The sequence below is a fragment of the Capsicum annuum genome, chromosome 5 (assembly GCF_002878395.1).
Source record: "Capsicum annuum cultivar UCD-10X-F1 chromosome 5, UCD10Xv1.1, whole genome shotgun sequence".
Taxonomy (NCBI): domain Eukaryota; kingdom Viridiplantae; phylum Streptophyta; class Magnoliopsida; order Solanales; family Solanaceae; genus Capsicum; species Capsicum annuum.
The window spans coordinates 73,325,715-73,347,159 of NC_061115.1; the positions used below are offsets into that span (position 1 = coordinate 73,325,715).

Consider the following 21,445-nt stretch of genomic DNA (forward strand, 5'->3'; position numbering starts at 1 on the left):
CAAGAAATCACAAAATCATCTACACCCTCGGGAAGGGTCAAAACAGGAGCAGTAGTCATCTTGTCCTTCAATTTTTCAAAACTATTTTCACATAATTCAGACCACACAAACTTCATCTTTTTCTGAGTCAGTTTAGTAAGAGGAGCAACTATAGAAGAAAAACTCTCCACGAACCTTCTGTAATACCCCACTAAACCCAAGAACCATTTTCTCACTGCTTCAACTTTCTGGGGATCCACTCTTTTCCCGTCACTGGACACAATATACCCCAGGAAGGCAATAGAGTCTAACCAGAATTCACAGTTAGAAAATTTGGCCTATAGCTGATGATCCTTAAGGGTCTGAAGGATAATTTGGAGGTGATTGACGTGATCCTCTTTACTCTTAGAATAGATCAGAATATCATCAATAAATACAATAACGAACAAGTCAAGAAACTGACGGAACACTCTATTCATAAGATCCATGAAGGCTGCAGGGGCGTTAGTCAACCCGAAGGACATGACTAGAAATTCGTAGTGACCATATTGGGTTCGAAAGGCTGTCTTGGGTATGTCTGACTCCCTAACTTTCAACTGATGACAACCCGAACGAAGGTCTATTTTTGAAAAGCACTTATCACCTTGAAGCTGGTCAAAAAGGTAGTCAATCCTAGGAAGAGGATATTTATTTTTAATCGTGACCTTATTCAGCTAACGGTAGTCTATGCATATCCGAAGGGACATTCTTCTTTCGTACGAAGAGCACGGGTGCACTCTATGGGGAAACACTAGGACGAATAAAACCTTTGTCTAGAAGGTCTGCAAGCTGTTCCTTTTACTCCTTTAGTTCCGCGGGAGCCATTCTATATGGCGGAATAGAAATAGGACGAGTGTCTGGCAACACATCAATGCCAAAATCTATCTCTCTATCAGGGGGTATCCCTGGGAGATCTTTGGGAAAGACTTCTAGGAATTCATTCACTACATGGTCTGACTGCAGAAGAAGGTTTCGAACTTTGGAATCTTTTACTCGGAGTAGATGATACATATAACCTTTGGAGATAAGCTTTCGGGCTCTAAGATAAGAGATAAAGTGACCTTTAGGTTCTACAGAACTCCCTGCCCATACAACTGGTGTCTCATTCGGGAAAGAAAAAGTGACCTTTCGGGTTCTGCAATCAAGGGTGGCATAACACGAATGGAGCCAGTCCATCCCAAGGATGGCATCAAAGTCTATCATATCCAGTTCTATAAGGTCTGCCACAGTTTCCCTACTATGAATAGACATGACACAATTTCTATATACCCTTCTAGCAATAACAGAATCACCTACAGGAGTAGAAACAGAGAAGGGTTCTACAATAACTTCAGGCTCAAACCCGAAACCAACAGCCACATAAGGGGTCACATAAGATAAAGTAGACCCGGGATCAAGCAATACATAAACATCACGAGAAAAGATTCGTAACATACCGGTGACAACATCTGTGAAGCCTCTGCCTCTTGGCGATTATTCAAAGAATATAACCGATTGTGACTGCTTTTGGTAGCTGAAGGGGCACCCTTAGGAAAAAGAGCTGTGGAGGCGGCTTAGGACTTAGCCCTCCCCATATTTACTCCAGCAGATAGACAATCTCTTTGAAGGTGACCTACTTTTCCATAAGTATAACAGTTTCTCCCTTCAAACCAGCACTTTCCTAGATGATTCCTTCTGCAAACCTCACACTGCGGACAAGTACGATGCTGCTGGGCCACACTGCCCTGAGACTGTGTACCTAGAGCTTTAGACCCATGAGGAGTCTGAAAACTCTGAGTTTGTCTGAAAACTCTGAGTTTGTCTGTCTGTCGGCGGTTTGGGTGCTGGGGCGCTAGCTGCTGACTGTGCATTATTCCTAAACTTCTTCTTCTTGGACCACTTATTACCCAGTTACCACTCTACGGCTAACTCTAGTGCTGGTCCGCAGATCTAGCTCTCTTAGCCTATCTGTCTTTCTCTCTAGATTCAGCAATCTTTTTTTTTTCTTCCACTTGATGCATATGAACGGTCAGTCAAGTAAAGTCTAACTCCTTATTCAACATAGCCCCCTGGCACTCAAGTACCAGGTCATCAGCAAGGCCAGATGCAAATTTCCTCATCCGGGCCCTCATATTACTAGTCAACTCTGGTCATAGCGAGCTAGTTTATTAAACTTCAAAGTGTACTTCTGGACACTCATACTGCCCTGCTTCAGATTCATAAACTCTTCCGCTTTGGCCTCCCTTAACTCCAGAGGAAAGAATCGATCAAGGAAAGCTTCCACAAATTCGCCCCAAACTGTGGGCTCAACACTTTCACCTTTTTCATCTTCCCAGTCGGCATACCACTGATTCGCAACCTCCTTGAGCTGATAGGTTGCTATCTCTACCCCTTCAACCTTATCCACATGCATCACCTTAAAGATTTTTTCCATCTCATCCACGAACTCCTGTGGATCTTCCTCCACCTTGGTGCCAGTGAACTTAGGTGGGTTCATCTTCATGAAATGTCCGACTCTAGTAGCCTCAGATATAACAGATGCAGACCCAACATCTTCCGATCGTTAAGCCTAGTTAGCTACCAACTGTGTTAGCATATGAATAGACCATCTGAATTCTGCATTTGAAATATCTCCCTGAGCAGTTGGGGGACGGTTGGCATTAGTCCGCGGAGCCTGAGGTGGACTGGTTGAGACTGGAGGGACTTCCAGAGTAGGGACAAATTTTGAAGTGTGAGCCCTGTTATGGGTCCGCATCCCATGGGTGGGACGGACCTCATCTCCCTGAGCATTCTGATCGACGATATGACGTGAAGGCATAACTGTGTTTCTGAAACACAAGTGATCATTGATTAGGGGACAGTTCAGACTCTGAAGCACAAACTAAATCACAAAAAAGAAAAATATTTCCTAAATGCCTAGCAGCCTCCTGCCTATAAGTGTGGCGCGCTACACACCCATAAATAAGACTCTACCTGACGCGATTTTACAGATACCCTGGGACCATAAACCGTGTTTTGATATCAAGTTTGTCACGACCCAAACCAAGGACTGATCATGACAAACATTTTGAACCATTGAGGCCCGAAACACCCCTATCTATCTAGTAATCATGCACCTAATTCATATGATCAAAGAAATGCGAAAAAAACATAATAATTCAAAAACATGGTCATAAATATGAAAAGAGACAATAACGGGGAGATAAGGTTCCCTCAATATTAATTATCCTCTGAACAACTGTCTGCAAAAATCTCTAACAAATGAATGAAATAATGTCTATCTGAAAACTAGGACAAGGCCCCTAGTAGACCTTAAAACTGAATATAAGATAAAAGGACTGCAGGACATAAGACCTTCCAAAACATAAAGGCTTACCACTTGTCTCTACAGCTCTGTCTGAAAGTTCTACTGATTCTCTTGACCCCTAGACTGGGCCTCTGAACTTGAGAGATTGGAGAGGGGAGAGGGTCAGCACAAAAGTACTGGCACACAGAGATATCAAAACAAAACATAATATATTTACAAAGTATAGTTGTGAGCCATTATAAAGCAATTTCGTATCAAATCATTTGAAAGCACATGGGTGTAATGCAATAGTTTTTCTCAACAATAATGAAATGCAACTGAGCTAAATGAAATACCCTACATAATTTACACCAACTGTCAAACCTCGGTTGCCACCGAGATTAGAGTATAAGGGAGAGACACTCAAGACCACACAGCATGGTGTCTCGACCCAATGGTAGTGCCCGAGATCACTTGGCCCCGGCTCCTACCTATAGTCCCAATTTGGGAATGACATGAAGTCAAGTACACAAGATCACTTAGACTGGTACCAATATTCCGTGTTGGCAAACATTTTCTTCCAGTGATGAGCCCTTGTGTCTCAAATGCCTTCTTCGGGCATCCATCTATCTTATGTAAAATCAATGCATTCAAACTTCATTTGATTCAATCATGTATCGTATTTTGTAGGGTATTATCATACCTGACTTGCAAGTCATCAATATCACATCCACATTTACAAGTGGTGAACAATATTTATTTCAAATTCATGCTCTCTTTTGTTGATCACAATATAATAAGGAGTATCGAAACATTATCATGGGAATTTGAAAATAATTTATCATTCATATTTATCAAACTTCCATAGAAAATATCAATCACATATGCATGGTTTCAACCATTGAAGTATATAGGCAAACAATTCCTATGACATAAAGTAAATGACTTAGAAATCATATTGAAAGCAAGATATTAGCATTTGATTGAAAACTCCCATTTAAAAGCATTCATGTTCATAAAAACTACACCCATGAGATTTTAGGATAACCCCACGTACCTCTATTTCCAAGGATAATAGGTGTTTCTTGAAGCTTGCGGATTGTTGATTCCAAATATGTAATTATCTTTGAAAACCTATGGTCAAATCTTGAACTATTTGGGTTTTTATTTTTGAAACCCTAAGGAGAATATTGAGCACTTTGATGAAAGAATATGTATTTTGGGGTCCTTGGAACTAAATCTCATGTTTTAGGGGGCATAGGAACATGTATTGATGTACCAGATCGGCTAATGCTCCCAGGTTGATGCAATGTATTCCACCAGTTGACTGAAGACTTAATTATTGGTATATCGATCGGTCCAGCACGGATTGAAATAGGAGCCGGTTCGACAGAAAGCTTTTGAAAACGCAGTGCACCCAGGTAAATAAGGAACAAGATGAATACAGAGGTTAAATGAGCATCCCAGTAAGGGTGGAAAAGGACCACTCTGTCCTCAACATGGAGTGTTTAAATCACTAGAATTCCTTACATAGGCACCGCCCATCCCGCTTCCTATGTTCATATAGGTGCCGCCTAGGCTATCGCCTATGTTTGCATAGGCGCCGCCTAGGCTATCGCCTATGTTTACATAGACATTTAGATAGATCATTGATAATGATAATCTGTTATTCCTACATGCCATAAGAATCTTAGGTTACAACTAATGTACGTCAAGTGTCAATACTTATAGTGAACACAACTCTGGTTTTTCCATGTAATTAATTTGAAACATTGAAAGCTTGGCTGTAAGTTACTAAAACAAAGCAACTAGTAAAAATTGTTTGAATTATAAAAACCCCCCGTTACATCCGGAAACCTTCGATCAATAGTTTATTAATAGTCATACAACTTGGTTAACACAGTATTCCCTGTGAGATTCGACCCCAACCTAGTTGAGTTCTATATTTTATGATGATCACTTACACATTCATAAGAAGGTTGTAATTTATGTGTATCAGTTCTCCTTGGACATTGTGCACCTCAACACAAGCAAAAAACTTAAGTTGAGGGTGGCTATTATATGGGTGCATAGTGTAAAATGGGTATGAAGAAGGGTAAAATAAGAGAAAAAAATTAGTAGGGCAGGGTGTGGTAGAAAAAGTAAAAGAAAAAGAAAAAGAAAAAAATTATGAAAAAGAGGAAAAAAATAAAAGACCACACCCAACCTGAATGTGCAATAAAAGAATAAAAAGGAGAAATAAGGGTGGAATACAAGGAAATTGGCTAGTAAGTAAGACCCCAAAGTTAGTGTAGTGCCAAGAAGACTTAGTCACTTTAAATGTCCATATCTATCACACCAGCCCTCAAGCCTACATTACAAGCCGATAAAAGTCTAATATTTATCCTTACTTGACTATTCGAATGCTAATGTAAAGAAAATAAGGGCAAGCCTATGGTATTTAACATGCATTGACTAGAACTTCTTTGTTGAGTGTGAGTGTCTCTTGACCGTCCTCTCATTGACATGCATGATTTCATATGAGTGAGTGAGACATTCTTGTTATGAGGGTACTTGAGTTATATTACTAGCTATCTTCTTGTGTTAGGTAGTGTAATTTGTACATATGAGTGGTTGTCTGTTGCTAATGTAGTTGGCGTACCTTGATTTCTTTATGTCACATTGTTGTGCTTTATATTCATACACAGTTGGTTTCGAAAAGAGATATAGGAGGGGATGTTGTGATTTGAACTAAATGGGATGACTGACTGCCTTGAATAGCTTAGATTCTCTTTGTTAAGCGTCATATTTATTTTGTTGTGTTTTTATTGCCTAAAAACATGCTAATGTTCTAAGTTGAGGATGTTGATGTGCTTAAGAAATATAGCACTTTCGATGCTTGCAATGAAGAAAATATGCAAGTTTCTAAGGCCTTTTTGTTAGATATGATCAGTTTGGGTATGTTTTGCACGAAATCATGATTTGAATGATAAGTTCATGAAAATGGTGAAAAAGGTGTTTTTGGCCACTTTTGCAGCGATTATGAATGATTAGGATATTTTTCAACTTGATCGTGATCAATGCATGTTCGAGATTTGAAGTAGACACTACTAGAAATTACTCTTATTGCAACAAAAATTTTGACAACGGTTCCAAAAGCGTTGCTATAGAAGGTCTATTGCAACGGTTCCAACTGTTGTAAAAAAAATTGTTCTAGTAGAACTATTTGATATTATAACCATTGCTATTGTTTGATAACCGTTGCAATAGGGTGTTTTATCGCAACGACCTGAACCATTTCCATATAGTTACTATGGCAACACTTTATTAGGGAAAAAAAGCTATTACAATTATTTATTTATTTATTTATTCCGCCAAAATAAACCTTTTACGTACAATAACAATCCTTTTACCACATAACTGCAATCAGAACACGCCCAAGCTATTTTTGTCTTTCCTTTCTCCTTGCTATTCCCATTTCCTATAACTTCATACACCCTTCACCCCAAAGCTATAATCACTCACACTATTAAATCTACCAGAAAAAGTACAACATCGGGGAATTATCAAAATGATAATGGAGAAAGTACAATTAGGAAAAGGGAATGCATTTGCATCAGATTCACCAACTTACAAACCCCCATTCAACATCGGTGATGAAGTGGAGGTCACCAAAGAATAAACCGATTATAGCGGAGCTCATTACAAAATCATCATTGTTGAGCCATTACAGCCAGTTGCTTCCACTCATTACCCTTAAAACGAGAGAAAGAAAAGGGGGTTTTGGGTTGTGTACAAGCATTTATTATCTGATAATGGTTAATCGGTACCCAAAAGAGAGTTTGTTAGGAAGAAGTGTTTAATTAGAAGTGTTTGGAGTAATTTGTAGTCGATTTAGACGGAATATTTACAGGGGTTTTCTCTAATTGCTGGAGTTTTATCAGTGTGAGTTTCTGTATTGGAAGTACTGTATATTTTGAAGAATTAATAAGGGGATTTTGTCATAGCATCTCTATGCTACAGGTTGTATTTGGTTTAGTCTATGCATTGGTATGTATATTGGTTCTAAATTTTGTTTTGAGAATCTACTTGCCATAAAATTATGTCTTTGTTGGTTGACTATTGGTATGTTTTCAATTGTCAATAGGTTATACTATCAGTACATTCCAGAAGAAGAGGAGTTTGCGATATTATGTAGGAAATTGGCTGCTAAAAGCAAAGGTTGGATGAAGACTGTATCGAGTTATGTGATTAGCTTTACTAAGGAGGAACAAGTTCTGCTTGACTGGAATGGATTTGTGGAAACATATGGTTTGTCATTTTCATATTATTCCGTTAACAATGTCCTTTTGCTCTTCTTATGTCTTTTTCAAGCACTTATAATCAATTTCCCATCCTTGTATGTTTTTGTGCATTCGTGTCGTTTTCTTTTCATCAAGCCGTTTTGCTTTTCTTTTTCTTTTGTGAAATTGGAAGATGTTTTATGATTCCCAGACATTAAAGGTCCTGATTAAACTAAACACTTTGAGTAAGAGTTAGTCTTAGATGGCTCAAATTCTTCACTTACTATTATTTTTATATGTTATTACAGTAGGCACTGAGATTTTTCCTATTTCTTGAGCATGTTTGAAGGAGAATGTAAATTATTTGAGGGGCATGTGTGTGTTGAATTAAGGACGGAATCCGGTCTGAAAAAATATCCATGTCAGCATATGGAGCTTAACAGGAATACAGGATAATGAAGTGTTAAAATTTAAGAGAAAAGAAGAAGAATATTCTTATAGGTTCATGACATGCATGCAGATCATAGGTCATTGGTTTAGGTGTTGTTAGTTTTAAAGAAAGTGTTTCCATTATATTTTAATTTGTTATTGTTTTTGTAGGATATGTGCATGTGGGTACATGTCGATTTTCTAGTGTCTCCAGACCACAATTATATTGCTTACATAATTGATGTTACTGGTAGTGAGCAGTTTGTGCTTCAGATTAAGGACCTCCAAAATGACTGCGTTCTGCCAGCCCTGGGAGTTGAAGGGTTTGTTAGTGTGGAATGGGCTCAAGATTCTTGTACTTTCTTCTATACATTATCTAACCAGAACCAACAGCCTTATAGGCAATTCCTACACTATGATTAGTTTATTACTATTTTAAATTAGATATTCAGATGTGTTATTACTTCCAACATTATGTGGCTAGGGTACATTGCATAAAACTGGGATCAAATTTTTGTTCGTAATGTCCCATTGTTTGTTGAAAATGATCCCGGTTTGTGTGTGGATATAGCGAGTACAAAAGATGAAAAGTTTATTACTGTGAATTCTAATTCAAGAACTTCATCTGAGGCAAGAAATTTACCCCTACCACAGCATAAATACTTCTTTGTATTGGTGAGGATGTATTTTAAGTTTTGCTCGCTGTCTTATTTCAGGTTTATGTCATCAATGCAACCAATTTTCAGACTGGAATTCAATGATTTTGTAAGCGTGTGTCTGGTGTACAATACTTTCTTGAACATCATCATGGCTTTTTCTATGTTCTCACAAATTCTCGTAATGGTGGTGAGGAATCTTCACCTTCGAGTGGAGAGTATTATTTGGCTAGATGCCCTGCTGGTACTTGACGTCAACATGTTTGTAGGTATGTGGTCTCTCATCAAATAATGATACGAGGAAGGGCTGCTCTGATGATAAAATATTTTTACATGCATGAATATATAACTTTCCAAATGTTCTCCAAAAGCATTCTATCTAGTTAAATACTTTATTATGACATTTCTTTCATATATGCCTTTTAGGCTGATGAAGGATTTGTCTTTTCATCTGTTTTGAGCTGAGGATCTACCGGAAAGAGCTTCTCTTCCTTTTTAAGAAAGGGGTAAGGTCAGCGTACATACTACCCTCCAGACCTCACTTGTGAGATTACTGGATATGTTGTTAGACTGATGAAAGATTTGGACTATTTCTATGTACCACATTCTAGTTAGTTGTTTTGGCTTTGTGATTTGAGGCTATATGCTCGTTATCTGCCAGCATAATTATGATATGTTGGTTATTTGGCTCCTGAAAAAATATTTCACATATTATTGTCAGCTTGTTTGCCCAACTTGTCTACCGAGTAAGTGCAAAATTGAGTTACATGAACACAAACTTGTTGATTCAAACACATTTATTTTTCAGTTTTTGGTTTTTAATCATCTGCAAGCTTCGACTGTAGAATATTATAGAACCCATTGGAGACATTTTCATCCAAAGATATGGACATGCTTAATGAACATCTGATGCTTTTTCTCAACAAAGAGGGTTCCTTATCGATATGTTCTGTTGATATGCGAACAATCATCAATTGTGAGGTATGATATTAAAACTTAAAATAAGTTTGTTGATCAAGAAAACTTAGATTAACATAGAGGAGAAAAGTAACCGAGAAAGAATTGTTTGATTAGATAGGTGGCCTATAGATATATAGTGTACTGATGTATCTTTTGAAAGTATGCTATGTTGACTCGAGCATCCTTGTTTAAATCTTCATAATCATCAGATGCTTGATTAATGTGTCTTGATTTATATCATCTCTGCATTGCTTGCCTAGTCGCTTAAATGATGAACATCACAGTATTTCCTAGAGAGGGAAAGAAGTTCCCTAACTTTGATTATTGAAATGAAAATTCTGAGGCAATGTCAGCCTCTCATAGCACATGAATAACATTTTTTCGCATCAATTAAGGTTTTAGCATATCAGTTCTTAGCCTTTCCATCTTTTACATTAATTTAATCCCAAGAATAATCAGCAGCTTAGGGCCTCGATGTCCATTCTCTGAACCATGACAACTAACATTCGAATAACCTTTTTGTTATTTCTAGTTCATCTATAACCAAGTCAAATTTGTGTTTTACTTTTTTGATTAATTAATATGAGCCTGAAAATTCCTTTTCATTTAACTGTGGAAGGCTAAAGTTTACCAATTCTTCTTACTATCTTCCTGTTATGCAGGAACAAATGAAAATTGATGAACTTAGCCCATGGTTCTTTCCTCTTCCCTCTGATATGTGTGCAATAGCTCCAGGGTCAAATCATGATTTCACACGATTTGTATACCGCGCTGCTGTTTCTTCCCCAGTGGTAATGCTTGTCATTTTTTCCCCTTCCTCGGTGGTAATAATTAATTGTCTTCAAATGATCTACACCCTATTGGTTGTTATATTTTTGCTTTACAATGTTGTTCTCATTTCTTGTATCTCTACTAAACAACATTGTTGATTGATAATCGTGTTTATATATTACTCCACTTTGAGGTATTCTCACTTAATTCTATGGAAAATTTTTTACGGTCTCTCAATCTCTGTTATATATTCTTAATTTATCAAATACTAACATCATGCTGTATGGTATGAAAATTCATCTTGTTTCCCCATACTAAAACATTCATTTACTAAATTGTCCTTTTCCTTTGAAGAAGAACCCAACAATTACGCCTCAATCCCAACTAGTTGGGTTAAAGAGTCAGCAAGTATCATGAAACTAAACTTTTGATTTTTCCATTAGAAATAAACGGATTGAGTTCAAATCAAATACGGCGTTCCTAGAATCCCTAGTACCATAATATGCTTCTCAGTGTTTCCCTTTTGAAATAAAGACGCCTGATGATATTGTTGACTATGATATGTCAAGAAGAACGTTATCCGTCATTCAGCAAGAAGAAGTAATTAACATTTCCCACATGACTAAGTACCACTCAAACAATGAAGAGAGAAGCAGAAATGAGCTTCTGGGCACCCCTTTAAAGAAGGAAGACAACATTCAGAATAAAGAAGCATAGAGATGGAGCAACTTTGCTGAAATTTATTCCTGTCAAGAAAAAGAAGTGATTTCGCATGATGGTGAAAGGATTCCTATAACTATTCTGTTCTCTCATAAAGCACATAAGAAGGGACAGTCTCCTGGGCTTCTACATGGATATGCAACATATGGAGAAATTCTAGATAAAAGTTAATGTAGCGATCACTTGAGCTTACTTGATCTTGGTTGGGTGATTGCATTTGCTGATGTAAGCTACAACTATCTTTTATTGTAAGTTGGATCTGGCAATGCTCAAGAAAGCTTTTCTCTAAGCATAGTTTGGCCACTGGTTGGGGGCTTAGCTAGGCGAGAAACTGCTAAGTAAGTCACTCAGAACTCTTTATGCTCCGTCCTCCTAAAAGCAAAGCAAAGGAAAAAGTAGAAAGAGGGAAAAAATAAAATAAAAGAAATGTACAGGAAACTGTGATTTGATGCATTCACAGTGGTAGCCATTTAAAAGCATTTTTAAGCCACTTGTGTTGTTTTGGTAACTTATATTGTGTTTGGTAGATTTTCGCTGATTTACTCAATGCAATAAAAGTGGTAAAACTTTTGTGATTTACTTTTCACCTTTTTAAGGAAGGGTGTGAGGTCTAACGGAAAGAGCTTCTCTTCCTTTTTAAGGAAGGGGTGAGGTCACCATACATATTACCTCCCAGACTCACTAGTGGGATTACTAGGTATGTTGTTAGACTGATAAAGGATTTGGACTATTATTGTGTACCACATTCTAGTTAGTTGTTTTAGTTGTGTGATTTGAGGCTACATGCTTGTTATCTGCCAGCATAATCAGTGGATTGTATATGTTTTCAGAACTTCAGACGAAGCTTAAGCTATACTGAATCTGCTTTGCTATCTCATTACAAGGTGGGAGTTTTATTCTTATGCTGTTATATCACTCTTTCACTCTATGCCCTTATAACTCAGGTACTTCTACAAAATACTATTTGGAGATCTGAGTTCAGTAAATGACATGGTAACTTGTAAAGAACTACCGAAAGATCCCAATGAATCTTCAGTGATCAAAGAGAAAACAGATTTAACTGGGCCATACACATGTCAAAGGGTTACTTGGTCATGGAGAAAAGCGGGTAGTGTTTCTCCTAAACATGAATGTTGACAGTGTTACAGTGTTTCTCAATAAATCGGATGGTTCTTACTTCTTAGCTTTGCTATGTTTGTGCAAGAAAGTTTTCTGATGGATATTAAGGTATGCACATTGTATGATCTTATATTCATATTGCTTTTTATCTCTAGTGAATTTTGATTGGTCATTCAGAGACATTCCTCTTGGATTCCCACCCATGTGATCCCAGCTTTAGAGCTTTGAAGTAGTAGAGATGAGATTTACTTAGTTCCTTGCTATGTTGAAGATTGGCTATCATTTGTAGACAATCATATCTTCTGTAGGTTTTTGACTATTTTGGGTTAATCGGTTGTATGCATCCTGTTAAAGAAGTCCTACTTCTGTCAATTATGGGATGTGGAGTTTAATGAGGCTAACTAAATTTTGTATTAAGCTAGGCTAATAACTTTAATTTCTCTTGAAAGAATTTGTTGATCATTAATTTCTTGTAAGACATTTTCTATTAAGGGGAAGAAAGATTTTGCTTCAAATTATACACGATCACCCAACTTTTCCTTTTTGAATATGTTGTCATTTAAGTGCTAATTGAGCTTAATTATTTATTTTCTTTTTATAGATATCCAAAATTATCACGACCTGAACAGAGGTTCTGGTCGTGACGAGCATCCCGAACCATGAAGGCCCGGACACCCTTCTATCTTGAAATCATATATATCATTCATACATAAATAAGGAAATACGGAAATTATAGCAAGACGAAATCATGGTCATAAATCTGGTATGAATTTAGCATTGAAGAACGAAATCCAAAACTAACTAGCAACATCTGCAAACCGTTTGCGAAATCTCTATTACATACTCTCTAACACAATCTGAAAGCTGGGACAAGACCCCCAGTAGACCAAATCCGTAACCACTAATAATTGTTTGAAAATAAATAGGCCTTTCGGAATATAGAAGACTCACCAATTGGACATTGCAATTTTGTCTGATGACGTTTATCTGGACCCCTAGACTGGGCCTCAAAACCTAAGAGGTAGGGGGGAGGTGGGTCAATGCTATGCATTGGTACGCAAAGTAATCCAAAATAAAACTTTTATATAAGTAAAATAGTGGAGAGCAAGTTAAAATATCATGCTTAAATAGTTCTCAAAACACATGGGCATTTTTCTGAAAATCATAAATCATTCTTGTCAATGCAATGTCTGTTCTTTGTATTACTTCTGAGTTAGGTGGCACTCTCCTACAACTCTAATATTCCACGGGCTATATGGAATCCGTCATTGACTCGGCGGGGAAGCCCCCAATCCAAGTATGCCGCTAGGGTTAGAGTCTCTAATTCTAATATGCCACACGACACTAGGCCAGCGTAATATAATATACCCAGATCGGCAAATCATGGTTTTGGGCAATGAGTTATCTGAACTCGTGCCCTCTTCAGGGAATCACCTAACATCTCTTTATGCCTTATTTTAGCCTTTTCTGAACATGCATCATTCTGAAATTCTAAAACATGAAAGTCTGATTTCTGTACTACTCTGTGTCTGTTATGGCATTGTCTGAGTTGGTATCATCATACCAAGACTTGCAAATCGTTATTTGGAGCCATATATGCTTATTTCATTCTAAAACAATGTTCAGACCACTTGATCATACATATAGTGTAAGAAGAGTCATATCTCAAATCATAAGTCAAAAATCATGCAAAGGCTTTCCATTCATTCAACAATTTCAATAAGTAGTAGTCAACTTCTCAAAAACATTCCTAAAGTTTCTTTGTTTATCAATCTCAACATTTAAAATCATTAAAGCATTCTTCTCTCCCATTCTTCATCATCATGAATTTCACATAAGACAAATAGTATCTTGAATCATTCTGTAAACCATGAAATGTAAGGATTCATAACTTGTAAATCAAATAACAAAGCAATGGTAGAGGGAGATTATATATTTCATGCACTCGATTCACAATTTACGATTTTCAATGCATGCGTACATTTATACAATTCAAATCAATTTGGGGGAAGGCCTAAAGACCAAAACAATATTATCGAAGCTTCTAAAACATAAATGTATTCATAAATTCAAAAACCCCTTTCTTAAAATCATGATTTCTATACCTATAAGATTTTAGGAAAAACCCTGTGTACCTCGATTATGAAGAATAATGGCTGATCCTTGAAGCCTACGGTTTGAGGATTCCAAATCTCTGATCAATTTTGAAAACCCACGGTTGAATCTTGAGTTTCTTGGAGGAGAAGTATATGGACTAGGGTTTTTGTTTTTAGGGAAATCTTGAGAATGTCGTATATTATGCTTGTAGAGGTCTTAATCTCCTGTTTGGACGTTTTAAGAGATTGGGAAAAAGTTCAAACTACCCTTGTTAACTTCTGAACGAAACAGGAAAAAATTAAACTGGGAACCCGATCTTATGGGCCACTGCGACGCGCCACTATAGTGGTGGATCACTGGAAAGTGACAAATGGGAATTTGGCCTACTCCGCGACGCGCCACCATAGCCGAGTCTCACTGGAAATTGACCATCGTCATTTACACCCTCTCCGCGATGCGCCAAGGATAGAATGACGATGTTTTATGACTAGGACTTAAATTAACCATAACTCCTTCACCGAGTGTTCGTTTTGGACGAATCTTATGTCTACGGAAAACTTATTCGATCATCTACGTAATGAAAAGTTGAAATCTAAGGAATTCCATAGGTAAATAAGTATAAATCATTCTAGAAGCCAATGCTTGATACTTTAGGGACAAAAATTTAGCTAGGAAAATTTTTGGGGCGTTACAATATCCCCTCCTTGGGAACATTTGTCCCTGAATGTTGATGCGGGACACAGACAAGAATAATTTCAAGCATACTAAGGCATAGAAAAAATAAGGCAAGGATTGTACCTTCCATTTTGTCATCCACTGGATCAAAAAGGTTTGGATATCTAGCTCTCATGTCAACTTCTGATTCCCAAGTTGCTTCTTCAATTTTTTAGTTTCTCCACAACACTTTAACTGAGACTATCTCTTTGCTCCTCAATCTTCTAACTTGGCGATCCAAAATTTCTACAGGCTCTTCTTCATAGGATAAGGAGTCTGTCACTTTAATTTCTTCGACAAGCAACACTAAAGAATGGTCTCCAATACACTTCTTCAACATAGATATATGAAATATCGGATGAACAGAACCCAAACTGGCAGACAATTCTAACTCATAGCAACTTCACCTATCCTTCTCACAATCTAGTAGGACCTTACATAGCGAGGACTAAGCTTACCTTTCTTCCCAAATTGCATGACTCAATATATTCTCAAGGGTCTGGATGGTGCGCTCAGGTTGCCCGTCTGTCTGAGGGTGGAAAGTCGTGCTCAAATTCATTTGGGTACCTAAACCCTTTTGAAACGATCTCCAAAACTGTGAAGAAAATTGTGTACCTCGGTCAGATATGATGGACACAGGTGTCCCATGCAAACAAACTATTTCTGCAATGAACAGCTTGGCATAATCCTCTCCCGAATAATTAGTCCAGACAGGTAGAAAGTGAGCTGACTTGGTCAGCCTATCTACAATCACCCAAATGGAATCATACTGGTTTCAGGACCTCGAAAGTCCTATAATGAAGTCCATATTAATCATCTCCCGCTTCCACAAAGGCAAAGCTATCTCTTGAGAAGAACCACCTGGCCTCATATGTTCCACTTTAACTTGTTGACAATTCAAACACTTGGCAACATAGTTAGCCATATCACGCTTCATATTATTCTACCAATAAATGGTTTTCAAATCATGATACATCTTAGTAGAGCCAGGGTGAACAACATACCTCGACGGATGAGCTTCATCAAGGATTCTCTTCCTCAGACCATCTACATCTGGCACACATAACCTAACCTGGTATCTCAAAATACTATCACCACCAATTTCAAATGGCATTACCTTTTGTTGACCCATATCTTTCTTGATCTGCATCAAGATGGGATTTTCAACCTGCTTCTCTTTAACTTCTGCACAAAGGAAAGATTTAGCTATCTCATGAACAACCATTTCTTCATCCTCGGAATCCAAAAGTTGCACTTCTAGATTTGCAAGTCGGTGAATATCCTTCACTATCTCTCTCTTTTCTTTCCCCATATGAGAAAGACTACCCATAGATAACCTGTTGAGGGCGTCAGTTACCACATCCACCTTGCCCGGATGATAGTGCAGGCTCATGTCATAGTCTTTTAAAAGTTCCAACCATCGCCTCTGCCTGAGATTTAATTCTTTCTGCGAGAAAACATACTGTAAACTCTTGTGGTCAGTAAATATATCAACATGTTCCCCATACAAATAGTGCCGCCAGATCTTAAGTGCAAAAACCACAACCGCTAACTCCAAGTCATGGGTAAGGTAGTTCTGCTCATGCACCTTCATCTGCCTAGATGCATAAGCCACTACCTTACCGTGCTGCATAAGAACACACCCAAGTCCCACTCGGGATGGATCACAGTATACAACAAAACCTTCTGTACCCTTCGAAAGAGTCAAAACAGGAGCAATAGTCAACTTGTCTTTCAACTTCTCAAAACTATTCTCACAAGAGTCGGACCACAAAAACTTCACCTTTTTCTGAGTCAACTTAGTAAGTGGTGCAGCTATGGAAGAAAAACTCTTTACGAACCTTCTGTAATAACCCGCCAAACCCAAGAAGCTCCGAATGTCGGTTGGAATTGTGGGTCTGGGCCATTTCCTCACTGCCTCAACCTTTTGGGGATCAACCTTAAACCCCTCACTAGACACAATATGCCCCAAAAAAGCAATAGCATTTAACCAGAATTCACACTTGGAGAACTTTGCATACAACCTATGATCTTTGAGAGTCTGGAGGATAATTCGGAGGTGATTGACATGGTCCTCCACACTTTTGGAATAAATCAATATATCATCAATGAAAACTATGACAAACAAGTCTAGAAACTATCGGAAGACCCTATTTGTTAGGTCCATGAAGGCTGCAGGGGCGTTAGTCAACTCGAAGGACATGACTAGGAATTCATAATGACCATATCTGGTTTGAAAAGCTGTCTTGGGAATGTCTGACTCCCTAACTTTCAATTGATGATATCCTGAATGAAGGTCTATTTTAGAAAAGCACTTAGCACCCTGAAGTTGGTCAAACAAATCATCAATCCTAGGAAGCGGATACTTATTTTTGATAGTGACCTTGTTTAATTGGCGGTAATCTATGCACATACGCAGGGAACCATTTTTCTTCCGCATGAAAAGTATAGGTGCACCCTAGGGAGAAAACTAGGACGGATGAAACCTTTATCTAGGAGGTCTGCTAGCTGCTCTTTCAACTCTTTCAACTCTGCTGGAGCCATTCTATATGGCGGAATAGAGATGGGACGGGTATCTGGCAACATATCTATGCCAAAATCTATCTCCCTATTAGGTGGTATTCCTGGGAGATCATCTGGAAAGACTTTCGGGAATTCATTTACTACAGGGACAGACTGAAGAGAAAGACTTTCGGTGTTAGAATCTTTAACCCGAATAAGATGATATAAGCAACCTTTGGAAATGAGTTTATGGGCCCTGAGATAAGATATAAAGTGCCCTCTAGGTGCTAAAAAGTGCCCTTCCCATTTTATTGCTAGCTTGGAAAAGAAAAAGTAACCTTTCGGGTTCTACAGTCTAGAGTGGCATAACACGAATGGAGCCAGTCCATCCCTAGGATAGCATCAAAATTAACCATATCAAGCTCTATGAGATCTGCCACAGTATCTCGGCTAAGAATAGACACAACATAATTTTTATATATACTCCTAGCCACAGCAGAATCACCCACCGGAGTGGAAACAGAGAAAGGGTTGGTAATGACTACGGGCTCAAACCCAAAACCAACAGCCACATATAGGGTCACATAAGACAAGGTAGACCCGGGATCAAGTAACACATAAATATCACGGGAAAAGATTTGTAACGTACCGGTGACAACATCTGGTGAGGCCTCTGCCTCCTGGCGGTTAAGCGGACAGCCGATTGCAACCGCTTTCGGCAGCTGAAGTGGTGCCCTTTTGAGGCAGTGGTGGTGCGGAAGAATTTGCCTGAGATTTTGCACCACCAATACTCCTTCTAGCAGATGGACAATCCCTCTGTAAGTGACCCAGCTGACCACAAATTCGCCCAAAACTGTGGGCTCAACACTCTCTCCCTTCGCATCCTTCCACTCGTTATACCACTGATTTGCAACATCCTTGAGCTGATAAGTTGCCAACTCCACCCCTTCTATCTCTTCCACATGCACCACCTTAAAGATCTTCTCCATCTCATCCACAAACTCTTGTGAATCTTCTTCTACTTTGGTGCCAATAAACTTGGGCGGGTTCATTCTTATGAACTGACCCATCCTAGTAGCCTCAGATGTAACAGATGCAGACTCAATATCTTTCGATCGTTGAGCCTGATTGGCCACTAACTCTGTCAGCATATGAATAGACTGTCTGAATTCTGCATTAGAAATATCCCTCTGAGAAGTCGGGGGACGGTTAACATTGGTCCGTGGAGCCCGAGGTGGACTGGTCGGGATTGGAGGTACTCTCGGAGTAGGAACAGGTTCTGGGGTGAGAGCTCTGTTATGGCCCGGTTCCCGTGAGTGGGACGGACCTCATCTGTCTATGCATTCTGATTGATAGTGCGACGAGGAGGCATGATTGATTTTTCTAAAAAGCAAGAGAGCATTGATTAGAGGCAGATTAGACTCCAAAGAATGAACTAGATCACAAAAAGGGGAAACATTCCTAAATGCCTAGTAGCCCCCATCTTATAAGTGTGGCGCGCTACACACCCATAAATAAGACTCTACCCGACGCGATTTTGCAGACACCCTGGGATCATGAACCGTGCTCTGATACCAAGTTTTTCACGACCCAAACCGAGGCCCTGACCATGATGAGCATCCCGAACCATGAAGGCTCGGACACCTTTCTATCTTGAAATCATATACATCATTCATACGTAAATAAGGAAATACGGAAATTATAGCAAGACGGAATCATGATCATAAATCTGATATGAATTTAACATTGAAGAACGAAATCCAAAACTAACTAGCAACATCTGCAAACCATTTGTGAAATCTCTATTACATACTCTCTAACACAATCTGAAAGCTGGGACAAGGCCCCCATAGACCAAAACCGTAACCACTAATAATTGTCTGAAAATAAACAGGCCTTCTGGAATATAGAAGGCTCACCAACTGGACACTGCAACTCTGTCTGATGAAATCTAATATTTATCTGGACCCCTAGACTAAGCCTCAGAACCTGAGAGGTAGGGGGTATGGGGGTTAATACAATGTACTGGTACACAAAGTAATCCAAAATAAAACTTTTATATAAGTAAAATAGTGTTGTGCAAGTTGTTAAAACATCATGCATAAACAGTTCTCAAAACACATGGGTATTTTTCTGAAAATCACAAATTATTCTTGTCAATGCAATGTCTGTTCTTTGTATTACTTCTGAGTTAGGTGGCACTCCCCTACAACTCTGATATTCCACGGGCTATATGGAATTTGCCATTGACTTGGCGGGGAAGCCCCCAACCCAAGTATGCCGCAAGGGTTGGAGTCTTTGATTCCGATACGCTACACGGCACTAGGTCAGCGTAATATAATATACCCGGATCGATAAATCAAACTCCAAGTCCCTTTACCTCACGTCTGCATAAGACTTTTGGCAACTTTAGGTAGCCTTAAGCCTATCCCGAATCACCTTCATCTTCTCCATAGCTTAGTGAACAAAATTTGGGCCAAACAAATCCGCCTCACCAAGGTCAAACTACCCAATAGGAGACTTACACCTCTTACCATACAATGCTTTAAATGGAGCCATCCCAATGTTGGAGTGGTAGCTATTGTTGTAAGCAAACTCTATAAGAGGTAAGTGCTTAACCCAACTACCATCATAGTCAATCACGCCAGAACGAAACATATCCTCCAACATATGAATAGTTCTTTTGACTTTCCCATCCGACTGCGGGTAAAAAACAGTGCTCAGACTCACCTTAGTCACCAACCGTTTATGAAATGACCACCAAAACTAAGAGGAAAATTGCATACCATGATTGGAGATGATAGAAACGGTTACCTCATGCAACTTCACAATTTCTTAGAGGTACAACCTTATATAATCCTCAGTCGAGAAGTTAGTCCTCACTGGCAAAAAGTGAGCCAATTTTGTCATCCTATCCACAATGAACTAAACTGAATAAAACTGATTCCGATGTCGAGGAAGACCGGTAATGAAATCCATGTTGATTACCTCCCACTTTTACTCAGGCAACACAATCTCTTGTTATAATTCGTCGAGCCTCATGTGCTCAACTTTCACTTGTTGGCATGCCATGCACTTGGCCACAAAATAAGCCACATCCCTATTCATATTTTTCCACTAATACACCTCCTTGAGTTCGTGATACATTTTCATCAAACCAGGATGAACAACATAGGGTGACTCATGAGCCTCAGCCAAAATTCTCTCTCGCAAGCCTCTACATTAGGAACATATAATCTCCCTTGGTACTGTAAGGTACCATTACCACTAATCTCGAAGTCTTAACACCTTATGCCCACATGCATCACCCTTGATCCTCATCAAGACACGATTTAATATCTGCTTCTCTTTGATTTTATCACCAAGAGACGATCGCACCACTTTCTGTACCAACACACCACCATCTTCAGAGTCCAAGAGGCGAACTCCAAGGTTTGCCAAATAGTGAATATCCTTCATTAGCTCCTGCTTCTCCTTATCCACATAAGCTAGACTCCCCATGTATAACCTGATAAGAGCATCAACAACCACGTTAGCTTTGCCTGGATGGTAGTGAAGACTCATATCATAATCCTTAAGAAGCTCAAGCCATCTCCTTTGCTTGAGGTTAAGCTCTTTCTGAGTAAACACATATTGTAGGCTCTTATGATCAGACAAGATATCCACATGCACACCATATAAATAGTGACGCCAGATTTTAAATACGAATACGACATCCAACAACTCTAAGTCATGAGTCGGATAATTCCTCTGATACACCTTTAATTGTATGGAAGCATAAGTTATCACCTTTCTATGCTGCATTAGAACACAACTAAGTTCCACATAGGATGCATCACAGTAGACCACAAACCCATCAGTGCCTTCATGCAAAGTCAAAATCGGAGCCGTATTAAGCTTATCCTTTAGATTTTAAGAACTACCCTCACAAG

At 38.7% G+C, this 21,445-nt stretch overlaps 1 long non-coding RNA gene across 6 annotated transcripts; it reads left to right on the plus strand.

The window, feature by feature from the left end:
- Positions 1-6,657: 6,657 nt before the first annotated feature.
- On the plus strand, positions 6,658-12,718 carry LOC107871857. 6 transcript variants are annotated; one of them, XR_007055772.1, is made up of 5 exons: positions 6,658-7,312; positions 7,410-7,573; positions 8,691-8,899; positions 9,057-9,611; positions 10,253-12,718. It is a non-coding gene; the product is annotated as an uncharacterized LOC107871857 (long non-coding RNA). The 6 variants fall into 6 exon arrangements; XR_007055774.1 differs by having other exon boundaries at positions 6,660-7,312; positions 9,439-9,611; XR_007055776.1 differs by having other exon boundaries at positions 6,660-7,312; positions 9,476-9,611.
- The last annotated feature ends 8,727 nt before the right edge of the window (positions 12,719-21,445 follow it).